The sequence below is a fragment of the Amphiprion ocellaris genome, chromosome 9 (assembly GCF_022539595.1).
Source record: "Amphiprion ocellaris isolate individual 3 ecotype Okinawa chromosome 9, ASM2253959v1, whole genome shotgun sequence".
Lineage (NCBI taxonomy): Eukaryota > Metazoa > Chordata > Actinopteri > Pomacentridae > Amphiprion > Amphiprion ocellaris.
This window is the reverse complement of record NC_072774.1, coordinates 29,821,192-29,842,809: the sequence shown is the minus strand read 5'-3', so window position 1 is coordinate 29,842,809 and position 21,618 is coordinate 29,821,192. Positions and strand designations below refer to the sequence as shown.

Here is a 21,618-nt window from a genome sequence, read left to right as displayed (position 1 = left end):
GATCAACTGAAGGATAACAGAGAACATAATTCTTCAAGTCTCCTCAGAGTGAAAAAGCAAAACATGCTCCATGTCCACGTCTGGATTTTAAAACGTCCTCCTCATTGTTTTTGGATTTGGAGCCCTGATTTTTCAGCTGTCCTGGCATGGAGCGCCATGCATGGCATGAGGGAGCGCCGCTGAATCAGATGGAGTAATGAGAGAGAGGGTCTTGTTTGATTAGATTTATGGGATGCATTAAATAGCTTTTATTTAGCTGGAGGGAATAAGTGACCTGGCAGCTCTTCCACACTGACGGTTAAATCCACCTGCCAGGTCAGATACAGTGCCAAAACCTTAGAAGAGGTAGAAGTCGGGGGCAGGGAGGATACCTGTTTGCCACAGAATGAGCCTCACAGTCATTTGTTTTCTCGGTATTACATTTTTTTGCTTCTTTTCCATTGCAGAGTTTTTTTTTATGACTCCCAGAATCATAAAAAGGATCTCTTCTGGCCCCATTTTTAGTATTCAATTCACACATTTAGCACTTCGTGGGTTTGGCAAAGTTCAGAATGGATGAAATGTTCAATTAAAAACATTTCGACAGATAGTATCTCAACCAAGTCCAAAATGAATCCACTCTGCCGTCAACAGTGGTCAAGTTTTGACTTAAATAAAGAGATGAGGTCTCAACACTAATGGCTATAAAAAACTGAAACTTGAGCAGAACCGTCTGCGGAGGCCGCAGCTTTTTTTTTGCTTATATTCACTGACTAGGGAATTAGTTGAGTTTATTGTACAATACATTTATACTAATAGACAGGAAAATATTCTCATGCCAGCATAGCAGTGGCTTTGTATAATTGGTTCAGCTTGTGCTTTCCTCTCTAAATTCATCTCTCATCATTACATTCATTAAGATTAGTTGCTAAAAGGTTTGACATGCCCATTTATCCCATACTCCCAGAGTGACTTTGGTACTGCATGAAGGAATTTCAATGTGACATTATAACCCAAACTAGGAGAATTATGGTCCAGTCCAGAGTAAATACGAGGGTCCTGTTCGTTGCTAATAGCTCTTTTGTTTTCCCTAATTCGCGTTTTATTTAGTGTACAGTTAGTGACTTTGCTCGAATTGGCCTTGAGGTTTTGGTCTGGGATGAAGGGGTTCAAAGTGGATCACTCCACCAAAGCCAGTGACAGGATCCATCTCTCAGAGAGAAGAATAGCAGTGAAAGCGGAAGCCAGCTAACCTCTGTCAAAACTGCCATCCATCACTCGGCGTTTTAACCCCAGCCACACTGAAAGACAGCCAATTACTTGGGCCAGTGGATGAAATAAATACGTCCTCACATTAGGGCCCATTACCAGGCCTCTCTCTTCCATTTCTCCCCTGGTCTGTGGAGGGACTGAGCGGTGGCTCGGCCCCGGACCATTATGTCTGTCTGAGATCTACCAAACTATAGCCCTCTGTTGAGAGGTCTCCATCCACACAGCCACTATGGAGCACTCTAACCTCTGAGCAAATGGCCAAAACTACTCGCTCTGACACTGACAGAAATATATCCATGAAACAATCCCAGTCATTAGACATTTTTTGAGGACTTGTCCCCTTTTTTTTGGCCTTGCTTGAATTCCAAATAATTTTATTCTTTAATTCTTCTTTTAATAAAGTCATAAATACCTTATCCTACCTGTTCATCATGTCTTGTTAAGTAATCTAAAGTTCCTCTCGTGTCCCATCAAAATGATGCCTCATGCAAACAATAATTAAACCAGTGGTCCCCTCTCATTTTTAGCCTTCATCAGCAAGTTACTTGAAAATGATCCAGTTTGGGTTCCCTACAGCGTTTTGTGTACACTTTCCAGCTGGGTCCATCATTAATAAGAACGTTTGGGCGTTGTTGGAATGAGCACGGTGGTTACAGTCAGTAATGTGGAGCTGCTCCAGTCTATCATCTATTTATCTATTCTTCTTGCTGTAACAAGTAACGGGTGGAGCTATTTGTGGCAAGCATTTATGTCATACTCACATGGCTCACCAAACTTTCAGTTAGATTCCTGACTGGCAACCGTCACTGAGGACTCCATTCATACGAAAATCAACCCCATCAGACGGACGGACTGACACAGGTTGACTGATTCAGAGAGATCCCGCTGTGGATCTAACCTGCATCACTGTGTTGAGATATACTTCTACTTAAATAAATGCCTTACCGCCCCTCTAGAAGTGATGCAGAGACCAAAATCTACCAGAGTTTAGGCCTGTAAAGAGCTGAAATATAGCGTGTAACTGGGACTAGTAATGCATGGACGAAACAGTAACATTTAGCTACATGTGAGCAAACAGGAATTAACCACTTTACATTCCTACTAAAAAAAGACTAAAATTTTTTGTTTGTTGGAGTAATACAGTAAAAAAAAAAAGGTCAACAGCACATAGTGATTCAACAAGTGTATGCACCTCCAAGTTTATTATAGCGATGATTTATTACAAAATGAGGAACCGCTGTTACTGCTCTTAAGGTAACTGTGATTATGAATTTACATTGTTTGTATTGTGAGGCTTTGTGCTTTCAGAAGAGGTATTATTGGGGACAATGTAGTTAAAAACACAGCAGCAGAATTCATTAAATAAGATTCCCAACTTGTTTTCTATTCCATGTTTGTTCAGTATTAGACACTATCAAAGAGACAGCAGGGTTCTCTGCTGGATATTTAAGGAACTTGAACAAAAAGTCTGTCATTGTGAGAAATGGAGTGACACATTTGGTTAAAGTGGACAGTCTTACAGATTTTAATTGAAATAAGAAGCCACTAGTGACATTTTTGTTGCTGCTTCTTGCATGCCAGGTACCAGCATAATGTCCAAATGAAGTCTAATGAACATTTATGTGTAAAATGCCTACAAGTCTGTATGATAAAACAACATTACATTGTCAGATGGATGAATATAGCTGTGTGATGTATTCCATGTTTTAAAAAATGTTTAGATCTACCAGTCCTATAGTGACCTGCTCTTAGGACAGATTAACATTGGAGTGCTGCATAGCTGCTACCGTTAGCTGCAATGTCAAGAGAGAAAAGCTCTGACACTCACCTCTAGCTGCCTCTGTCTTCTCTTCACAGGGCTTGTGGAGAGGCTCCTCATCAATCCATTAACCACCTATGCTACTTAACTCCTTTTTGGTCCCATGGATCTGTATTTTAGTTGATTCCAGGTGTCCCAAGTTTACTGGCATCTATTTTTTTTCCCCTAACAATAAACTCTGAGGGGCTCAAGTAAAGGGGTCCACGCATGGAAGAGGGGGGCCGAGAGAGAGAGAGGGGCTCCGTTTATTAGACAGCAAATAGCCAGCCAGTGGGTTTATGATGTGGAAGGTCATTGTTGGTTAATAAGTGGCCACATGAGTGCAGGCAGGTGCTGTGTTAACACCTCCTCTTAACTCGCCTTTCCAGCAGAGGCCATTCATCAGCCCAGTGTTAATGAAGGCCATATAATTAATAGGTGGATAGCAGAGAAAGCCCCCTGAGTTAATCAATGCAGGCCTGTTTGAAGAGCGGGGCTAAGATGAGACACCAGGGTTTCTGAAAGTGCAGGTTCTTGGCCGTGGGAGTGGAAGCTTTTTAAGAGACATGCAGGTCACTGAGACAAAGAATGAGAACTCTGATGGCCTCCAGTTCCAAGGTTTGTTCAGACTTGTGACGTCACTGCAACCACATGTTCATCCAGAAACAGGCTCGTAGAAATAACATGCTACTTAACGCATGTTTTGCGTGTCATGTCAAAACATTTTATGGTTTTTGCATTTTATTCTGCTGCAGGGTTAAGGTACGGGTTAGGATCAGGGGGAGGGTATCACTCATTGAGGCTACATGGTGTGAAATAGGACGCAAAAAGCCAGAAAATGCATTGGGATGACATACAGAGTGACTTGGCATGTTATTTATACGCTTGTACCAGTCTGACCACAGGACCTATGTGGAACATGAAGCAGTCTGAAGCCACTCAAATGATTTAACCTTTCCTTTTTTCTTAGTCACTATAGCCCAAACCGTTTTCTGGCCCCCTTGCTCACTCCTTCACCTGCACCTTATCTCCACAAATGGAGTGTTGACTTTCTGTTCTTCAAAGGAGAAATACTGTCAGGCGGCTGCTAATGGGGATCAGGAGAGGCTACTGTTCTGGGACTTGTCAAGCCCTGTCCAACCTGCCATCCTGCCCTGAAGTGTGGGAGCTATTTAACCTCTCCTCCTCTTTCTTTCTCACATTTTCTCATTTTCTCTCTCCCCCACCGTCCTGTGCATTAACTCTTTTTTTCCCTCCTTTTCTTCCCTCTCACGCATCATGAATTTTTCCTCTCATACTTACTGCATGCCATCATATGTCATCTGATTACGCAGGCAATGTGAGTTTCATTTAGATAAGTAACTGTACTCTGTGTGATCAGGGGTTTGCATTTTTGCGGAATGATGCCATCTCTTTCAGTACTGATCTGATGGGGAAAGCTGGTGGATTATCACCCATCAGTGCACCCCACACTTACCCCTTTTACCTCAACCACACACACAATAGACACACACATTTTTGTTTTTGTGGACGAACCTAAAGAAGCAACATCTGTGAACAAATCCAGTTACTTTTTTACTGTCTTGCATCTGTGTGTGTAAATAGTATAAGCTAAGATGTACGCTGTCTTACTTACATTCTTGTAATATTTCTGTGGGTTTGCACACATAAACGTGGGTCTAAGCATCTATGTGCATGTATACATCCCTGTGTGTGTGCTTTCATTATGTGCGCTCATATTTCTGCAGCCATGCAGTTGTGTGTGTGTGTGTGTGTGTGTGTGTGTGTGTGTGTGTGTGTGTGTGGGTGTGTGTGTGTGTGTGTGTGTGTGTGTGGAGGGGAAGCCTTGGAAGAGGGGTGGGCGAAGCTTTACAATGGTCAACTGAAAAGAACCATTCTTTTATTCAGCAATTAACCCCATCTGGGTAAATAATACGCTGTTGTGCAGCCGAGCCGTCACTGTTATACGCCGAGTCCTGAACCCGAGAGCACTTCAAACAGCAGCCGGTCACCCAAACGATGACAAGATGCTGCAGAAACCGCTTTTCACAAAGTATATAATGCAAAGTATTGTGTTTCACTGTACAGTTTTAGAAAAGCAGAGATACCCTAGAAAGAGAGAGAGATGGAGAGAACGAGAGGGAGAAAGAGAGGGGATAAGGGAGAGAATGAGGGAGCAGGAGGAAGAGGGCTAAAGCACCGGTGATATCACAGATAACAAGTCTGGATGCACTTACCTGCCTGGAAACCTGATCTTATTATTTTAAATTCGGGGGGCTCAGGCACTTATAAACAGAGAGCAGGGGACTCTGCTGCAGTGGGAAGCAGGGGGGAGGTGAGGTGGGGTTGGGTGGTGAGGACGGAGGGAGGGGTGGGCTGTCCCACTGTGTGGATATATGGTGTGAGAATTCAATTTGCTCATCTCCTGTTATCGTAACTCAATTTCCCGTTTCACACACACACACACACACACACACACACACACACACACACACACACACACACACACGTGCACACATGTTGGGTGCACGTTAACGGCCCATCCAGTCATCTGATGAGTGACTGAACTTCCTCGAGGAGGAGTTCAGGTAATTAACGTCGATCAGGGCTGCTGCTCTCCAGATTTATGGTGAGAAGGAAGTGAATCTGATCCGGTGGACGTGAGAAACGACGAGGAGAGGTGGGCCGATGGTGCAAAGGGGCCCGGGGCCTCATTAAGCAGGGGAACTGATCATTCCACAGAGATTGGGGCCCATCAGGATCCCCATTATGGCTCTGCTCCTGGGGGCCCCGTTAACAGCATTCCCCCAAGCCCTTTGGAATGAGATCTGGCTTGAAGAGCAGGCCTCTTGTGTGGAACGCACAGCACAGGGACTCATGGACACACGCCAAACCACTAAGGGATGCAATATTGGTGTCAACTGTCACTTTACCTCCTTATTAGCTGGCAGAGAAGCTTCAATATGCAATGTTTCAAATATGTGACTAACATATGACACTTGTAATAAATGGCTCTTTGTGTGTGAGCATCTGGATCCACAGGTGAACGGTGCTGTGCCTGGACAGGATGCTAGTTAACAGAGGATATGGGAGTCACAGAAATCCAGGAAAGAAGCAGTCAGAAAACTAGATTCACCTCTTTGTGGTTGTGTGGCTCCACCAGCCAGTCAAGCTGCAGTTTATATCCATGTCTATGCAGTCTTAGATAGAATATATGGTGAGTGAATTTGAAGTGTGCAAATTCACAGAGAGAGACAGAAAACAGAGTCAGACTTCTTGTATGTGTTTATACATTTGGCCAATAAATTGACTCTGATGATATACAGACTTGTAGCCATAACAGCAGACAATGCTTCAAATATGGATGTTGTTGCTTAAAATCTGGATGCTTCATACATGTCTTCAAGCTGGCAGCACAGGAGATCTTTACCATCACCACAGTTCCAAGCCAGACATACAAAGTTTGCATCACCAATTCAACATCTGAGTAAATGTGAAACATTTTCATAATCTCTTTTCTTCCTGAGGTTTGGTTGAATAATGGCCAAAAGTGCTACTGCCATTCATTATGATGATCCACTGAAGTTGACCTCTGACTTTTTGAATATGTCTTCCTCTTTAACAGGAAGCTCCCTCCAGCAGAACCAGGTCTAGGGAGGGCAGCCGTCTGCCTCGACTGGTTGGGGTGAGGGTAAGGGGAAGTAGCAGAGAACAGGATAGCAGAAAGAAAGCAGAACACTCTAAAGAGAACATAAAAACAATGGGGAGGTTGGCGCCAACAATGTAATATTAACTCTGAAAACTGGACAAGTAACACTGCCTTCCTAGTTTTTCGTCAACTCTGAGAAAACAGCCATCTTATTTGAGAAACTTTACTGGAAATATCACCGGACCAAAGTCACATGGGGCTTGTTTCTTTACGGTCAGTGTGACTTTCACATGGTGACCGGTTGATTGACCCTTACTGAGAGCAGGAAGTTGCAGATTCTGGCTGAACAGGAAGATTTATTGAGCTAATATATTGCACATTATTAAGAAATTGGAACAGTTTTTGCTAAGCCTTCACAGCTAACCTTGTTAGCATGCTATAACAGATGGACAACAGCCCATGCGCTGCTAAAACCTAACGGGTGGAGCTCGCCGTTTAGAATTGAAGTGCGTTGACATAAATAGACTTCTGATAGCTACTAGCTCACAGGATGCAGAGAACCCAGGTGATTTTATGCTGAATCAAACATCATATACAGAACAGTTCAGGATGAATTTATGTAGAATTACAGCCGTAGTGGACTGTGCCAGCTCAGACTCATTGGTTTGTAGTTGTGCACTACTGTAAAGAAATTTTGAGGCATTCTAAGGTAACAATTTTGTGTCATGAAGTCCATTTCTCTCGCTATCCAGACTGTCTTTATTTTTGGTTAGTTTTTTTGTACATTTACTATGTAAAGCCTGTCATTTAAGCTGAAGATCCCTCTGTTAGTTATGAATAGTTTCTCATATTCTGAGCAAACCTGTCTTCGCTTCACTTGATGCCAAACAGGGCAGAGCCACATCTTTTTCCTTGCGCTCACGTCCCCTCGTGGACTTTTTGCCTGGTCCCCAAATTGCACTTGATCTGCACCATACCAATCAGCAAGTTTCAAATTAGCTGCAGGTATTGTGTGCATGAACACAGAGGACAGGGGTCAGCAGCGCTTGCACCGTCCTAGTTAGTGTACATTTGTCATTTGACAACAAAAATACATCACTTGAATTGAGCGGTGAACACAAAACCAAGAGGAAGGGGAATGGGATTATATTACACGCACTGGGGAAAGCGTGACTGATTCAAACAATAATAACACTAATTTATTTTTCTTTAATGAAAAATTCTTCACACCGCTTTTTGACATGGGGGAATAAACAACCGAGGGAGAGCTCTTATGTCGAGACCTCAGCTGTGCATTTGTATATTTCTTCTTGCCAAATCATGGTTGGCAGCATGCTGGGGTTCTGTTATTACCCCAGAACTAATCTTCTCAAATCAAACATCCTCACAGTATCAAAGCGCCAATGATTTGTATGTTGTTCTTATCAAGTTGCAAAATCAGCAATCCGCGGCTGACCCTCAACTTGTGTAATTTCTTAAGCTAACTGGTAAACATCCTGTGTTTACAAAGCAGATAAATGCCTTAAAGTAGTTCATTCCATTCTTGATAAAACATATTTAGATATCGATGAATAGTTGGCAGCACATGCTAGATGTCAACACTTTAGAGGTCTTTAAAAATGTTTGTGCAGCGCTGGTTTTTATCAGGAGTCGAGCTCTTTAGTGTCCTGACAGATGATGCAGCAGTAAAAGCTAAAAAAAAAACCCCAAAGAGGCCTTCCTGACTGTTCTGTCCTCTCTCTCCATTCTGCGGTTTATTATCTAATCAGCTCAGCCGTTGGACACACAGCCACGCTCAATGGACCCAGACCACATGGCCAATAGAGCACCCAACAGACTGTGTCATCTCAGCCTGCTCCATCAAAAACAAACTCTAGTTCGCTCTTTTTTTGGAGAAAACCAGGATTAAGTGAGAAAACTTCTCATCCTCCTCCACCGTTTATTTAGCTCCGTTTACACTCCTTGAGTTTGATGTATTCTCATGTCTTGTCACTGTTGAAGGCACATCCGGTAAACCACTAAAATGTGGGATTTAAAATGTAGTTTTTTCAACTTTAAAAAAGTTTCTTCAGGTGATGGTAATCTTTAAAATCTGCAGCGTGAAAACAGAATCTCTCACAACTGTATGCGTGGCATCTGAGGCTGTCCCACATTCCAAATAGCCTCCAGTCACATCCCCACACGCTCACACTGTGGATTACCTCAGAGCAACATCACAAAACAAGACAACAGGCACAATTACAGAGCAGCCTGTAGACAATCCCACACTTTAATGAAAGTCCAGTTTCCCCTGCCCCAGGTAAGTGCTCAACGTGATTGTATCTGTGAAGCAATTACACTGTCACAATCAAAGGAAGCTGCCTTTAAATGGTCTGCCGGGGCCCTCAGTGGGGCTGATAATCACTCATCTCTTTCCCACTGTGTCACTGAGGTGCTGAATCCTCCCTTTGTTCTGCACATCACCTGCCTCTCAATAGGCTGCTTGGTGTTACACTTCAGGCACTTAGACGGCCACGCTTTCAAAGAGGGGCCGGGGCCCCGAGGGTATGCAAGCTCTGAGTAGATATCCAACAACTAGCATTTCCGAATCACCCTTTTTTTTTCTCCGAGACTTGAATTTCTTTAGCAAACCTTCATTATTGTAGCTGTTTATGATTTTAGCCCAACCCTTTGTGTTTTTTTTTTTTTTTTTAATCTAGGAGGCCCAGAGGTATAATCCTGGGAGCAGCCAGATAATAGCCAGTCCTAATTTATCGAGTTATCACATATTTTCATCAGAGCATAAAGTGCATCCGCTTAGTTCTAAATGCCCGGCAGATTCCCATTGTCCTCCTTCCCTTTAAGTTAATACCTGTTTCATGTTTAACATCAATTAAAGGTATAAGGGTAATTAGAGAAGACATGGGAGAAAAAGAGGGTATCCTGCAGTTTCTCTTCCACAGTTTAATGATTCGCCAGCAGCCCCGACATGTGGCATGTCTGGAATGTTTGTCCCTCTATTCAGAGCATGAGAGTTATTGTGTCAGGAGAGGGAAGAAAGGGATGTATGCGGCTATCTCTGTGCACACACACACACGCTCCAGCAAACTGTATCCGAGTGTGTGTTTGTACTGTGTTTGTAGGCTCAGTGCCCGCTGGTCATTGGAAGAAAAGGGTAAAAAGAAGGTTAGGTGGTTTTAAACGATCCGCTAGTTGATCCGCGTTGCCATTCCTGTTCACGAGAACCCCTCATTGCAGCTGGTTTTGGTTTCCCTGATTCATCACTGTACAGAAACACACACACAGTAATGTGTTCAATTTTTAGACTGTGTTTTTCCTTCTCGGTCTCCTCTTTTGCCTATCCTCCACTTCGGGGCACCAGCTTCTTTCTTCCTCTCTCTCTCTCCCACTCTTCATTCAGTTTGTCCCTGGGACACCCCATTCATTTATTTTTTATTAAACTTCAGCGCTCTCCGAGACTCATTTCCTGCGGTTACTGGTGGAGCAGAGAGCACGCTGGGAGTTTCCCAGAGACTGGCAAGGGGTCGGGAATGATGCCGGAGGAGCAAAGCTGGGGGTTGGTTTGGTTTGAGATGGTGAAAGAGGGAGGGATTGTCATTCTGGGAGTGCCTTGTCACCGTGGAATTTATTAGGATGCCTGCTTTTCACCATTAGAAGGTGACTCTTTTGAATAGATACCTCATTCTGCCATTTTGATGCTGCTTTCCAGTACAAATACAGTCACCAGTGGACAGAACATTAGAAAAAAGTCTACCTTCCAAATGCAGGAAGGACATTCCAGGTGCAGGCATCCTCTGCCGGCTATAAACACCAATGCATGGCAAAGTGACGGCAGATGACAGCATTTTCAGATCATTTATGATGCAAACTGACAAGCTGAGTTTTTCTTCTTCTTCCTGTCATTCAGGTTACATGAAAAGGTGAATCATTGCCACCACCTGGTAAGAGTGAGATAGATAGTTTTTTTTTTTTTTTTTTTTTTTAGTTTAGGCCAGTTTTTGTGTTTTCAAAGATAGCCACACCTCAGATACATCAGACACATCAGATACATCAGATACATCAGTCACTCATATCGGTCAAGTGTAACTCAGTGCCAGAACCTTTGGTCCTGTTCACCTGCCTCACAAAGGGAGAATATATGTAAATAAATGCATTTAGTGATCTGAGACCTGCAGGTATCAAGCAGCTTTCACTTGCTGTGGAAAATGCAACCGTACTTGTGAGAGACTCATAAAATCATAATCACTTCAGCATTTGTGAGAAAAAACATTATCCTTTCTGGAACTGCAGTGTGAAAGGTACAATTAGTCTTTTTTTCCCCCTTTCTTTGGTTTTTGCAGTGTTTGGAGAATTAAGATCAGGTTTCATGTGCAGGGTTATTCTAGGTCAATTAGTTGGATGATAGATTTAAATGCAAAGACAAAGTTTGGAATTGTTCTAGAATCCTTTATAGTATTGATGATACCCAACTTTGATAGTAAACTATGGTGATCAGACATTTACCAACATTTACAAGCACGCGAGTGACATCATAAGAGATCCGTATAATTATTGTTCTCCGAACAGATTTGTCGAAATAAGAAGACGTAAAAATTGGCAAATGCTGAGTTTAGACCAAATAAATCCAGCTTTCATGACACCTGTAGTACAGAAATGTAACAGTCAGTAAGTAGTCTGACATTTCCACTGTGTGTTTCATGTGGCATTCTTCTCCTGTTCCTCTACCTGTGTGTTACTGTCCTCTTTGTAATAGGAAACATCAACAACAGCCTCTTAGCTAGAAAAACCTGCACACTGAAAATGACAACTTTTCTGAGTGATCCACCCACTGATGAAAGTGTTCACCTCCCTGCATGCAAATGCTCAAACCAAACCCATTTTACAGAGGCATCATCACCATAACATGGGCTTAGAAATACAGACAAGCCAGTGCTTTACCCCACAGAATGACACATGCAGGCAGAGGATTGAATAACCTAAATATATGGCACTATTTCTTACAGACTGCTTTATAATAGATTGACTCAAGTAGGTGATGATGTAATGTTGCATCAGGTGTTACTATGTAAACATGCTCTGTAAAAGCTGCAGTCATCCCTTGCTTGCAGATGGCGGCTCGGTCTGTGTACGGATCTGGTAATGGGATTTTTCGTTCTGAAACGGGTATTGAAAAACAAAAAACGAGTGGTTATTTGATTTTCGTTTTAAAATACAAAAATTAAAATTGAAATACAAGACGTTTTTCCTTTTCATGATCAAAAAGGGATATACGATTTTTTTTAAAATGCTTTGATTTTCGTTTTATATTTAGAATAACAAGTACGTAAAATCAGTAAGAGACAGAAATGAAAAAATGTCCGTTTTTTCATTTTCTGAGACCGGAAGTGGTCATCAGCAAGTGTGGAGCCAAATGACAACAAGATTCTCAGAGGGCAGAGCCAGAGAGCAGTGATTGGTCAGACCATAGATAATATAGAAGACAACGCGCTAGCGTATCTAGTCTATGTATGTCTATGGTCGGCACGTCTGGTAGCATCTCTGGCTGCTAGTGATGGCGAGATGAAGCTTCATGAAGCATTGAGGCTTTCCATCCAATTGGTTCACTCATTGTTCGAAGCTTCATGGCGCTTCATTTGCTCTACTGCGCCATCAACTGGATAAATAAAAGTAAAACAGGCAGAGGCCTATAGTGACACACTAGCTTTGCTATGTGAAGCTGTGAATTGTGCTTAAATGATAATGCCAATAAACAAGTAATATACTTAACATAGTGTCTGCTTTTCCTGATAGCAGGGACAGAGGGGGAAATGGAAACAAATTGGGGAGAGATTTGTAGCTTGACTGCTTGATTGATGTCAGATTCTGGCTTTCTGTAAAGTGCTTAGATACTTTTAATTGTAATAAGGGCTAAATAAATAAAATTTATTGTGCTTTTGCTACTTGTTTTGTGACTGTGCGTCTGGTACCAGTGACAACCTGTAAAACAAAAGTAGGGACAACATTTTATTTGTTTTTATTCAAAAATATCAATTTTTCCACAGTGCTGGGATTCAGGCGGCTTCGTTTTTTGGACAATATTTCTCTAGCTCCTTGGAACACAACAGACACTTCACCTTTAAAAATACCAGAAAAAGAAGAAATTAGAACAAGCGGCATGTGGTGTTGTCACAGTTATTCATATTACACTTCACTTGTTATGTGCCTACTTTATTAGGAGAAATCATGTCAAAGTGTTCCCAGACAGGGGAGAATCTTCTCTTTCTGGCTGGTTCTATAAAAAAAAAAAAGAGTCTCAAACCGATTGAATGCAAAGATACAGCAGGTAAAAATCCAACAAATGTGAACGGGGAATCCATTGCGTTTCACTGCCCTGTATATTTTAAATTGCACGTCAAACCTGCGAACCACTTCCTGAACCAGTCACGCGGTACGACCGGCTTGCGAAGCTTCGAACGTCATCATTTTGGCTCCTCCCCTAAATGAAGCAAGCCTCGATACGCGCTTCGTGGACACGCCCCCTCCATTACTCGACACACGCTTCGAAGCCTCGGCACATCTCGTAACGTCACTACTGGCTGCTGTTGACCTTGTTTTTGGAGTAAAACACGGTAAGAAGATATATACTTCTAACCAGTAGCGTCGTTTTGTTGTACGTTAAGTCAGCGACTTATGAAGAGTTGTGTTTTGTCGTGTTTGAGCAGTTGGTCCGGACGCGTTAGCTAGCGGGCTAATTAACACAGGTGGCTAACTTACCACTGAACACCTGTGTAAGTTGCTGCTGCAGCTGTCCTCATTATTAGAATGACCTTCTCAACCTGTATTTCTCTGCTGTGTATTTTAGCTTTTAAAAAAGTTATTTTACTTTAAGGTTAACTGAAACCCGTTGAGCTGCACTGAAGTTTAACATTCAGCTGCTTTGAATTAAACCACGCTTATCTTAACATTGCGCAACATTACCTCTCTGAATCTCCATAATTTCATTAAATTCTTTCTCTCTTCCACTGCTCAAGTTTAATCCAGTATATAAAATGACATTAATAGTGAATAAACTAACAACCAGCCATTGTATTTATTTATTACTGTATGTATTTGTAGTAAAACATGAGTTGAAACATCCTACTTTTGGCTCTAGAACTGCACAAACCGTTCATTTTCAGTCACCTGACGAATTAAACTCCCCTTTTTATGTGAGGTTGAAGCAGAAAGTCTGAGTTAACAAAGAAAGTTGTTTATAATTTGTGATACCTGTTATCTCTGACTGAGGCTTTAGTTTCTGTTGAGCTGATTTACACATAGAAACTTTGTTCAGGAAAATTTCTCAGTAGCTCAGAGGACAGGCTGCTTTTTACACAACCTTGTAAGAGAATGTCTTTCAGTGCTTTCAGCAGAATTTAGAAACAACACTTCCTAAAGAGATATTTTGAGGCTGTGAGGTTGAACGTTTGAGAGTATATCAGTGTGTTTGTTTGTGGTCTTTCTGTTTCTAGGTGGAAGCTGAATTAGTGAGGATGACTCCTGCTCCTGTCATCTCTAAGCTCCTCACACATCTTTACCTGCACATGAGGAAAATCACTCCTGTAGAATGCAGGTATGTTTGTCATTATTATAAAAAGATGTTGCCTGGTGACCTGTCAGAAACCCATTATACAGAGTCAGCCAAAATAATGTTTACACACATCAGGAAAAGAAAAACTTGCATAAATATTTCAATACCAAATTTATTCAGACATCATGAGATTAATAAAAGTTATCTTTGGCCTCTGCAATTACAAGAGGTGCTCAAAGTGGCCACTGGCTTCCAGACATTTCTGTTGTGTTGTAGACGTCACATGTTGATGCTCCATTCATGAGGGTAATTCCATCTGTTGGGAAAACATCGTACAACAGGACACAGAGTTATCGTGATTTGATCAAACTTAGAAAGAGGAATCTATATGTATAGAAGTACTTATACAAATGAAATATTTATAAAAGTTTTTCTTTTCCTGATGTGTGTACATTATTTTGGCTGACTGAACTTAATGAGAACAAAACTGTCATTTAATTGTTGCTCTGAAAGCTTCTTTAGTGAAAACCAGCTGGTGTTGTGCTTTGAAACAAACTGCTGTTGAGGTCTGTGTTTTTAGGTTTAACCCCACAGTTTCTGAATGAACTGATAGTTTGGTTTTTTTTCCCTGATCAATGTGGACGTTATAATTGATGGTAACATTTACTGATCATATAATCAGCATGACAATATAACAGTACAACATTCTGACCACCTGACTAACACTGTGTTGGTCCCTTTATGCTGCTAAAACTACTCTGACCCAGTGGTTCATCAGAACCTCTGGGGATGTCCTGTGGATTCTGTGGATCCTGTGGGTTGCAGGGTGGGTCCTACCTTGACCAGGCTGATCCTGGACCATCCAACAGATGCTCAATCAGGTCTGGATGTGGGGAGTGTGGAACCCAGGTGAACAGCTTAGCTCTGTCGTGTTCCTCAGACCACTCCTGAGCAGTTTAATTTGTCCTGCTGAGGGTGGCAGCTGGCATCAAGGACTGCTGTTGCCATGGAGACTAGAGGGTTGTTTGTCCTGCAGTGTTTAGGTGGTGGTACATGTCAAACATCCACATGAACGTCAAGGTTTCCCAGCAGAACGTTGCATTAGAACAAGATGATGGATGTTGTTCTCTTCAGCTGTCAGTGGTCAGAATGTTGTGGCTGATCGGTGGATCTGTCTGCCTTTACTCTGACATCCAGAGTTATACAAAAGTGTAGTATGTGTGCAGTGCAGAAGACATTTACTTTATTGTATGCATTTTTTTTTTTTTTAAGGGAGAGCATTTTTTTTATCCACCTGAAGAAGACCTAATCTTTCCCTTCAAAGGATAGTTAATAATTACTACAGCTTCCATAGTGGTCCCATCAGAGAAAATCATATCCATATACAGATTTTTATTAATTCCAGGGCTGGTTCAGTAAAGACTATAATAATAACTACATCAGATAATTCTTGGTCGCAGTTGGAATTTTGCAGCCTGAGAGATGGTTGAGAAGGTTTCAGTTCTTGTTTCAGCAAAATATGTTATAATAGAAGATCTTTATTGTCATTGTACATGAAATTATCTGCAAACCAGCAAAGTGCATCAGTCTGAGGTATCTAAAAATAAATAAGTAAAGAAAAATGCTTCTAAAGCCAATAATAAACAGAATATTTTGAGGGAATATTGTAAAAAGGAAAGAAAAGCTCCATTCTCACTCCTCTCAGGATAAACTGTCATTAAAATTGACTTTAAATTTAGCTTCAACACGAGATAAAAACATTTACTTTCATTGCTGATGTTGTCAAGTTTTAATAAAGTTCATGCTACTTTTATAAAATGATGAAAGTGAATAAATTGTATTTCTGTGATCTGTCTTTGATTTCTGTCTTTTCTCCTGTCATCCAGATGTTCAGAGGGAGATGATGCCACATCTGGTCCAGCTGATGGAAGGTCTTGAAGTTCTCTGACTGGCCTCGACTGAAGATGGTCGTCTCACTGGATTTAAGGTTCAGATGCTCAGTAACAAACTCCACCAATGTGCCAACAGGGAAGCTTTAGGTTTATTAAATGTTGCTATGAAGGTATCGCTGTTTTTCTTTGTGAATGCAATGTGCTCCAACTGAAAGTTGAATTAGAACTTAGAAGTAAATCCTTCCAGATGAAAACTGTGATGGTGGTGGATTGTCAGACCGTAATGTTGCAGCTCAAAGCAGCTTTTCTAGCTCAGTTCATTCTGACATTCAGCTATGAATCAACACAGCAGATGGTGATCCATGCTGTGGAAGTCTCACATCTCCTGATTTCATGGAGCTGCTTCACACTTTTTACACTATTTATTCACCAACACTTTATTTAATAAAAATCCCATCTAGTTTTTATGAGGAATGTGATGTTTTAATTTCTCTGTGAATAACTGCAGTCTAATGCAACAGCTGGAATTGTAACATCTGTCCTGATATTGATTATGAAGTATTGATCAGAATACTTATGGTTAGCAGTCATCCCTGAAGTTTTACATTCAAATCTTTACTTGTGTTGTGAACTTTGGTAAGAAACAGAAACTTTTGTGTTGCCATGGATACATGAGTGTTAAATTCTGTCCATGTTTCCATTTTGGGAAATGCAGTTCAGTTCCAGAATGTGGAGGAATTTAGTCTCACAATCACAGACAACAAATATTATCTGAAAGTCGGGTTATTGTTGTTTATCAGCACAATACAAAAAGATTAATGTAAGAAATATTCCTGTTAAGACTCTAGAATATCATGATTTATGTAAATTTACCTCAATAATATGAATGTTCAGGTTAAGATTGTACAGTGATATTTATTATGCAAGTTTAGCTGATTAAAGTTTATGACTGCACTAAAATATTATTTAAATTGACATCATTATTATAATATTTAGGGTCAGACCCTACAGTATTGAGATTAAGAAATCAAATATTCTATAAAATGTAAATAGACTGAACTCATTTGGATATATTTAAGTGAGACTCTACAATATTATTTGACACAAATCTATCTAAATCAAAATTTTAATAATTTTCACACCAAACATTTACTGGACTGATTTAAATATTAAAATCACTCCTTTCTAATCCTCTGCTGTACGTTCAAACCTGAGGCCTTAAATAGAAACACACAAGTATCTGATTGAAGGAACTTCTGCAGAGTCCTGGTTCCAGAACATGATGATAGAATTATAGACAAACTTTAGTAAAAGCTGCCTGAGAGTTTACAGGTTTTTATGTTGGATTTCTTCACTAATTTAATAAGTTATCAGCAATAATCAAGTGTTCATTTGACAAACTTCATTTCCTAAACATCCAGAATTGGAGCTCATATCTTTGGCAGCTGTAAAGTTTCTGCTCCTTCAAAGTTCACAACACAATGAATGAATTCCTAAAACACTCTCAATGCTGGAGAGCGTTTGATGCTGAAGCAGTGACCAGTTTTTCTGTTTCTTCTCTGGAGATGCACAATGAGGGACGTCTGCAGAGGCTGAGAAAGAGTCTCACCACATCCTGACATGAGGAAAAAGACTTTATTGAAGACTACAATGAGAAAAACTATCAGACAGCAGACGGCTGCATTCAAGGTGAGCTCTGAACATCTAATCTGGAACAGGAATTCAATCACGGCAGCATGAGCTTCATTTCAGTCTGTAGCTGCTGAATTCATGGATGAATCATCTGGCACTAGAGAGGAAGACCATCAAACATCCACGTCAGCTGATGGAGGTCCAAGAGTCTCACCAAACAAACAACCTACAGAGTGAAGACCTCGAATCTGATTGGACGCCCTCCTATTCAGCCACATGTGTGAAGAAATGCCTCTAAGCTGATTTGTTTTCTAAAATAAATCTAGTTTGAGTCCTAATCTATACCTGTGTGTTTGCTTCTTTACACTGCTGTTAACAGTTTAGGCTGTTAGATTGTTCCAGATAAGACAAGTACAAGATTCTTCAGAGCCGTTCTACCATGAGCCTGACAGGAAGAACTCCAACAGCTACTGAATGTTCCTGTGGTTCCCTCAAGGCTACAGGAGGAGTCCTACGAGGACGAGCCGGTCCACCTGATGGCGGCCAGTCGCTGCGGTTCAAAGCCAACACCGACTACGTGGACTTCTACTGGACCACATGGAGGCCTTCAAACCGGACCAACAAGTTCACCGACTCCCCGACTCGTGGGTCTGAGGACGCCGCCGAGCCTCGGCCCAGCCGGCCTCCTGTCTGTGGGTGTTTGAGTGCTGAGAGGTTTGTGGATCCATGTGAACGTTCTGTGTTGAAACAGCAGCTTTTGACTCAGTAACACTGGGAAAAACCAAGAGCTCCTTTATTTGTGACTTCCACTAAAAAACTGATGAAAATAATTTTGCCAGGGTTCTGACTGATAACAGATTATTAAATAATGAAAATAATAGTTTAAATATTCCTTTAAACAATCCTTTTAGGTCTACATTTCCTTTACACTGACTTCTTGGTATATGTACAAGTATTTTGGGTGGAATATACCAATAAGCCCAATGTTCAAGGGTTCTTCTGGGAATATACCATTAAACCAACCTTTTAGGTAAATGTTCCAGGATGTTGGGTAGAATATACCATCAGATAAACCTTTTAGGTCTACATTAGAAGATTTTAGAGTAGAATATTACTCAAAATCATCCTTTAGGTCTACATTTAAGGTGGAATATTCCTTTACACCAATATTTTTTGGTCTACATTGAAGGATTTTAGGTGGAATATTCCTTTGAACAAACTTTTTAAGTTTCTGTTCAAGGATGTTGGGTGGAATATACCATCAGACCAACCTCCAAGGTCTACAGTAGAGAATTTTAGGGGGAATATACCATTAAACTCACCTTTTAGGTCTACATTGGAGGATTTTAGGTGGAATTTTCTTCCAGACCGTCTTTTAGTCTACATTTAAGGATGTTTAGGATGGTATATTCTTCCGAACCAACTTCTCAGGTCTACATTTCAGGTGGAATATTCCTCCATACTAACTTTTTTGGTCTACATTGAAGGATTTTTTTTAAACAACCCTTTCGGGTCTATATTTGAGGTTTTAGGTGGAATATTCCTTTTAACCAGCCCCTCAGGTCTCTGAGGATTTTGGATGGAATACTCGGTTAAACCAACATTTTAAGTGCATGTCCAGGGATTTTTGGTGGAATGTTCCTTTAAGGTGAATATGTGAGGACCTTGTAGGTGGAATACTTCCTGAAACCAACCTTTTCGGTCAACATTCAAAGATTTAAGGTGGAATATTCCTTTAAACCAACCTAAATTTCATGTTTTGATCATTATCAAGTGAGAAACCTCAATCCAGACTCCTCATGATGATGTTTGAGATTTATGCTGCTGTTATTTGTTTAGTCCAGACTAAATGATAGAAATCCACAACTGTAATTTTATTTCAGGACTCATTCAATGTCAAAACAATCCATGTGACTCAACAGCTGTACAAACTCGAAGATTAAACTCTCCACAAGGATCCAAAATAAGCTGGACTTCTACATGAGAGCTTTAATTATTCTTCATCTACTTCCTGAAAAGTTCGGTCAATAAAAAAGACAAAAACTAGTATTTTCAGCTGAACTAAAGACAGACTTTGTGATTTTTCTGCTCACATGTTGTTGTAAACTTACTCTTTCAAATAAATAGCCTCCTAACCCCCTGGAAACCAGCATTTGTCCTGTTTTTGTGCTGCTCCTCGGCGACCCTAGACAGCCGGGTCCTAATGTTTTTTGAGCAACACACCATACTATGACATTTTTACAATGATGGTTCTACTGTGAAACCAGTTTGACATGTTCAGGTGTTCTTTGTGTGAAAACTCAGAGATTTCAGGAATCAGAAGGTGGTTTTCAACTTTCTTTGTTTACTTTCTGCTTCAACTTTAAACTAAATTTCCTTCACTAAGCCAGCCCTCTGGACTTCCAGGAAGCTGTGTTCCTATTGGCTGTCCAGGTGGCTGCTTGGTGTTATCAGGAACACCTGAGCAGCTCAGTGTCTTCCTGCTTTATTTAGCTGCAGTCAAACATTTCCTCTGTTTCTCTTCACCACTGAACCGGGTTTGGCTTCATTGCTTTAGTTTGTTCTTTAGGCGTTGGCTTGCAGCTTCCAGCAGTAAAATCGTCTTTAATGTGTTTCTTGGTGTGTTTTAGGGCTTTGTACTGGATAGTTGTCTTGGTAAATGTGGTTCTTTAGCCACAGTTAGCACATGGTGCTAATGTGTGCAGTGATTAGTGGATTTGGTCCAGCTGAGTTGTGTCTTTATCTTGGCTGTAGTGAGTCTTTAGAGGTTTTTGGTCAGACTCATTCTGTATTCTTGTTTGTGAACCAGCGTTGGTTGTCCAGAAGGTAAGAGTTCCTGTCCTGATTCTCTGTTCTCAGAGGTTCTCTGGTAGGCTGCAGGAGACTTTAGTGTTTGGGTTGTGCTAGTTTGGTTTTTGTATGGTTTCATTTGGACGACTATCTTGAGGCCCCTCCATGTGGTTTAGTGAGGTTTTCTGTAACAGTTCTACAAAGCAACCTGCAGCAGAAGAGACTTTGAGAGTTTTTAGGAAGTTCTGGAGACCAGACTTTAGAGCAGCAGAAACATTTGTCAGCAGTTTGAGCAGGAGAAGGTGAGCTTCAGAGTAGAAATGAGACAGAAACCTTCTTGACCCGTGTGGTGAGGTCCTGTACCAAGAGTTTGAGGAGGTTGTGAAGAGTCTGTAGTTCTCTGGTCTGGAAGCACAAGAACAGTCGACCCATTAAAGGAGAAAACAGGCGATATTGTTGGTTCTTCTGTCATTCTGCAGTTTCTAGTTTCCTTAGACTGAATATCAAGTTCATATTTTAAATGATTTCCCATGTGAGCCCAAGAAGACTTCAATAAACTCCCTCCATCCCCTGGACACAACACATTTTATTACCATGTAAAATTTTTTTTTTTTTTTTTTATGTTTTTGAGTTTTAATCATAGTTTTAGCAGTTTTTTTCCTCTTTGCTTGTTTAGTTTTGTCATCTGTGTGAAAGGTGCTAAACAAATAAAGTTGAATTGATAAATTGAATAATTGACTAACTCATGATTGTGACAACAGAAGGATTTTCATTGTGATTTAAGGGTTTGTTTAATTGTTAAGGTTGGGGTTAAAGTCTTGACAGAAAAAGATTAAAAAATAAACTACATTAAAAAAGCAATTAAATGTAATAAAACAAAGACAAAGCATTTAATACAATAAAACTAATTAAACACTAAATAAATAAACATTAAAAGATCCAGTTAATTAAGAATACTAACATTAAAGATAAAATATTTAATTAGATAATTAAACATTAAAAAATACACAGCATTTAATTACAAAAATAAACATTAAAAACAATTAACAATTAGAATATT

At 40.6% G+C, this 21,618-nt stretch overlaps 1 long non-coding RNA gene across 1 annotated transcript; it reads left to right on the top strand.

Annotated features, from left to right (window-relative positions):
- The first annotated feature begins 13,246 nt into the window (after positions 1-13,246).
- Positions 13,247-16,723, top strand: LOC129349575 (uncharacterized). The gene is made up of 3 exons (XR_008602633.1): positions 13,247-13,306; positions 14,186-14,286; positions 16,131-16,723. It is a non-coding gene; the product is annotated as an uncharacterized LOC129349575 (long non-coding RNA).
- The last annotated feature ends 4,895 nt before the right edge of the window (positions 16,724-21,618 follow it).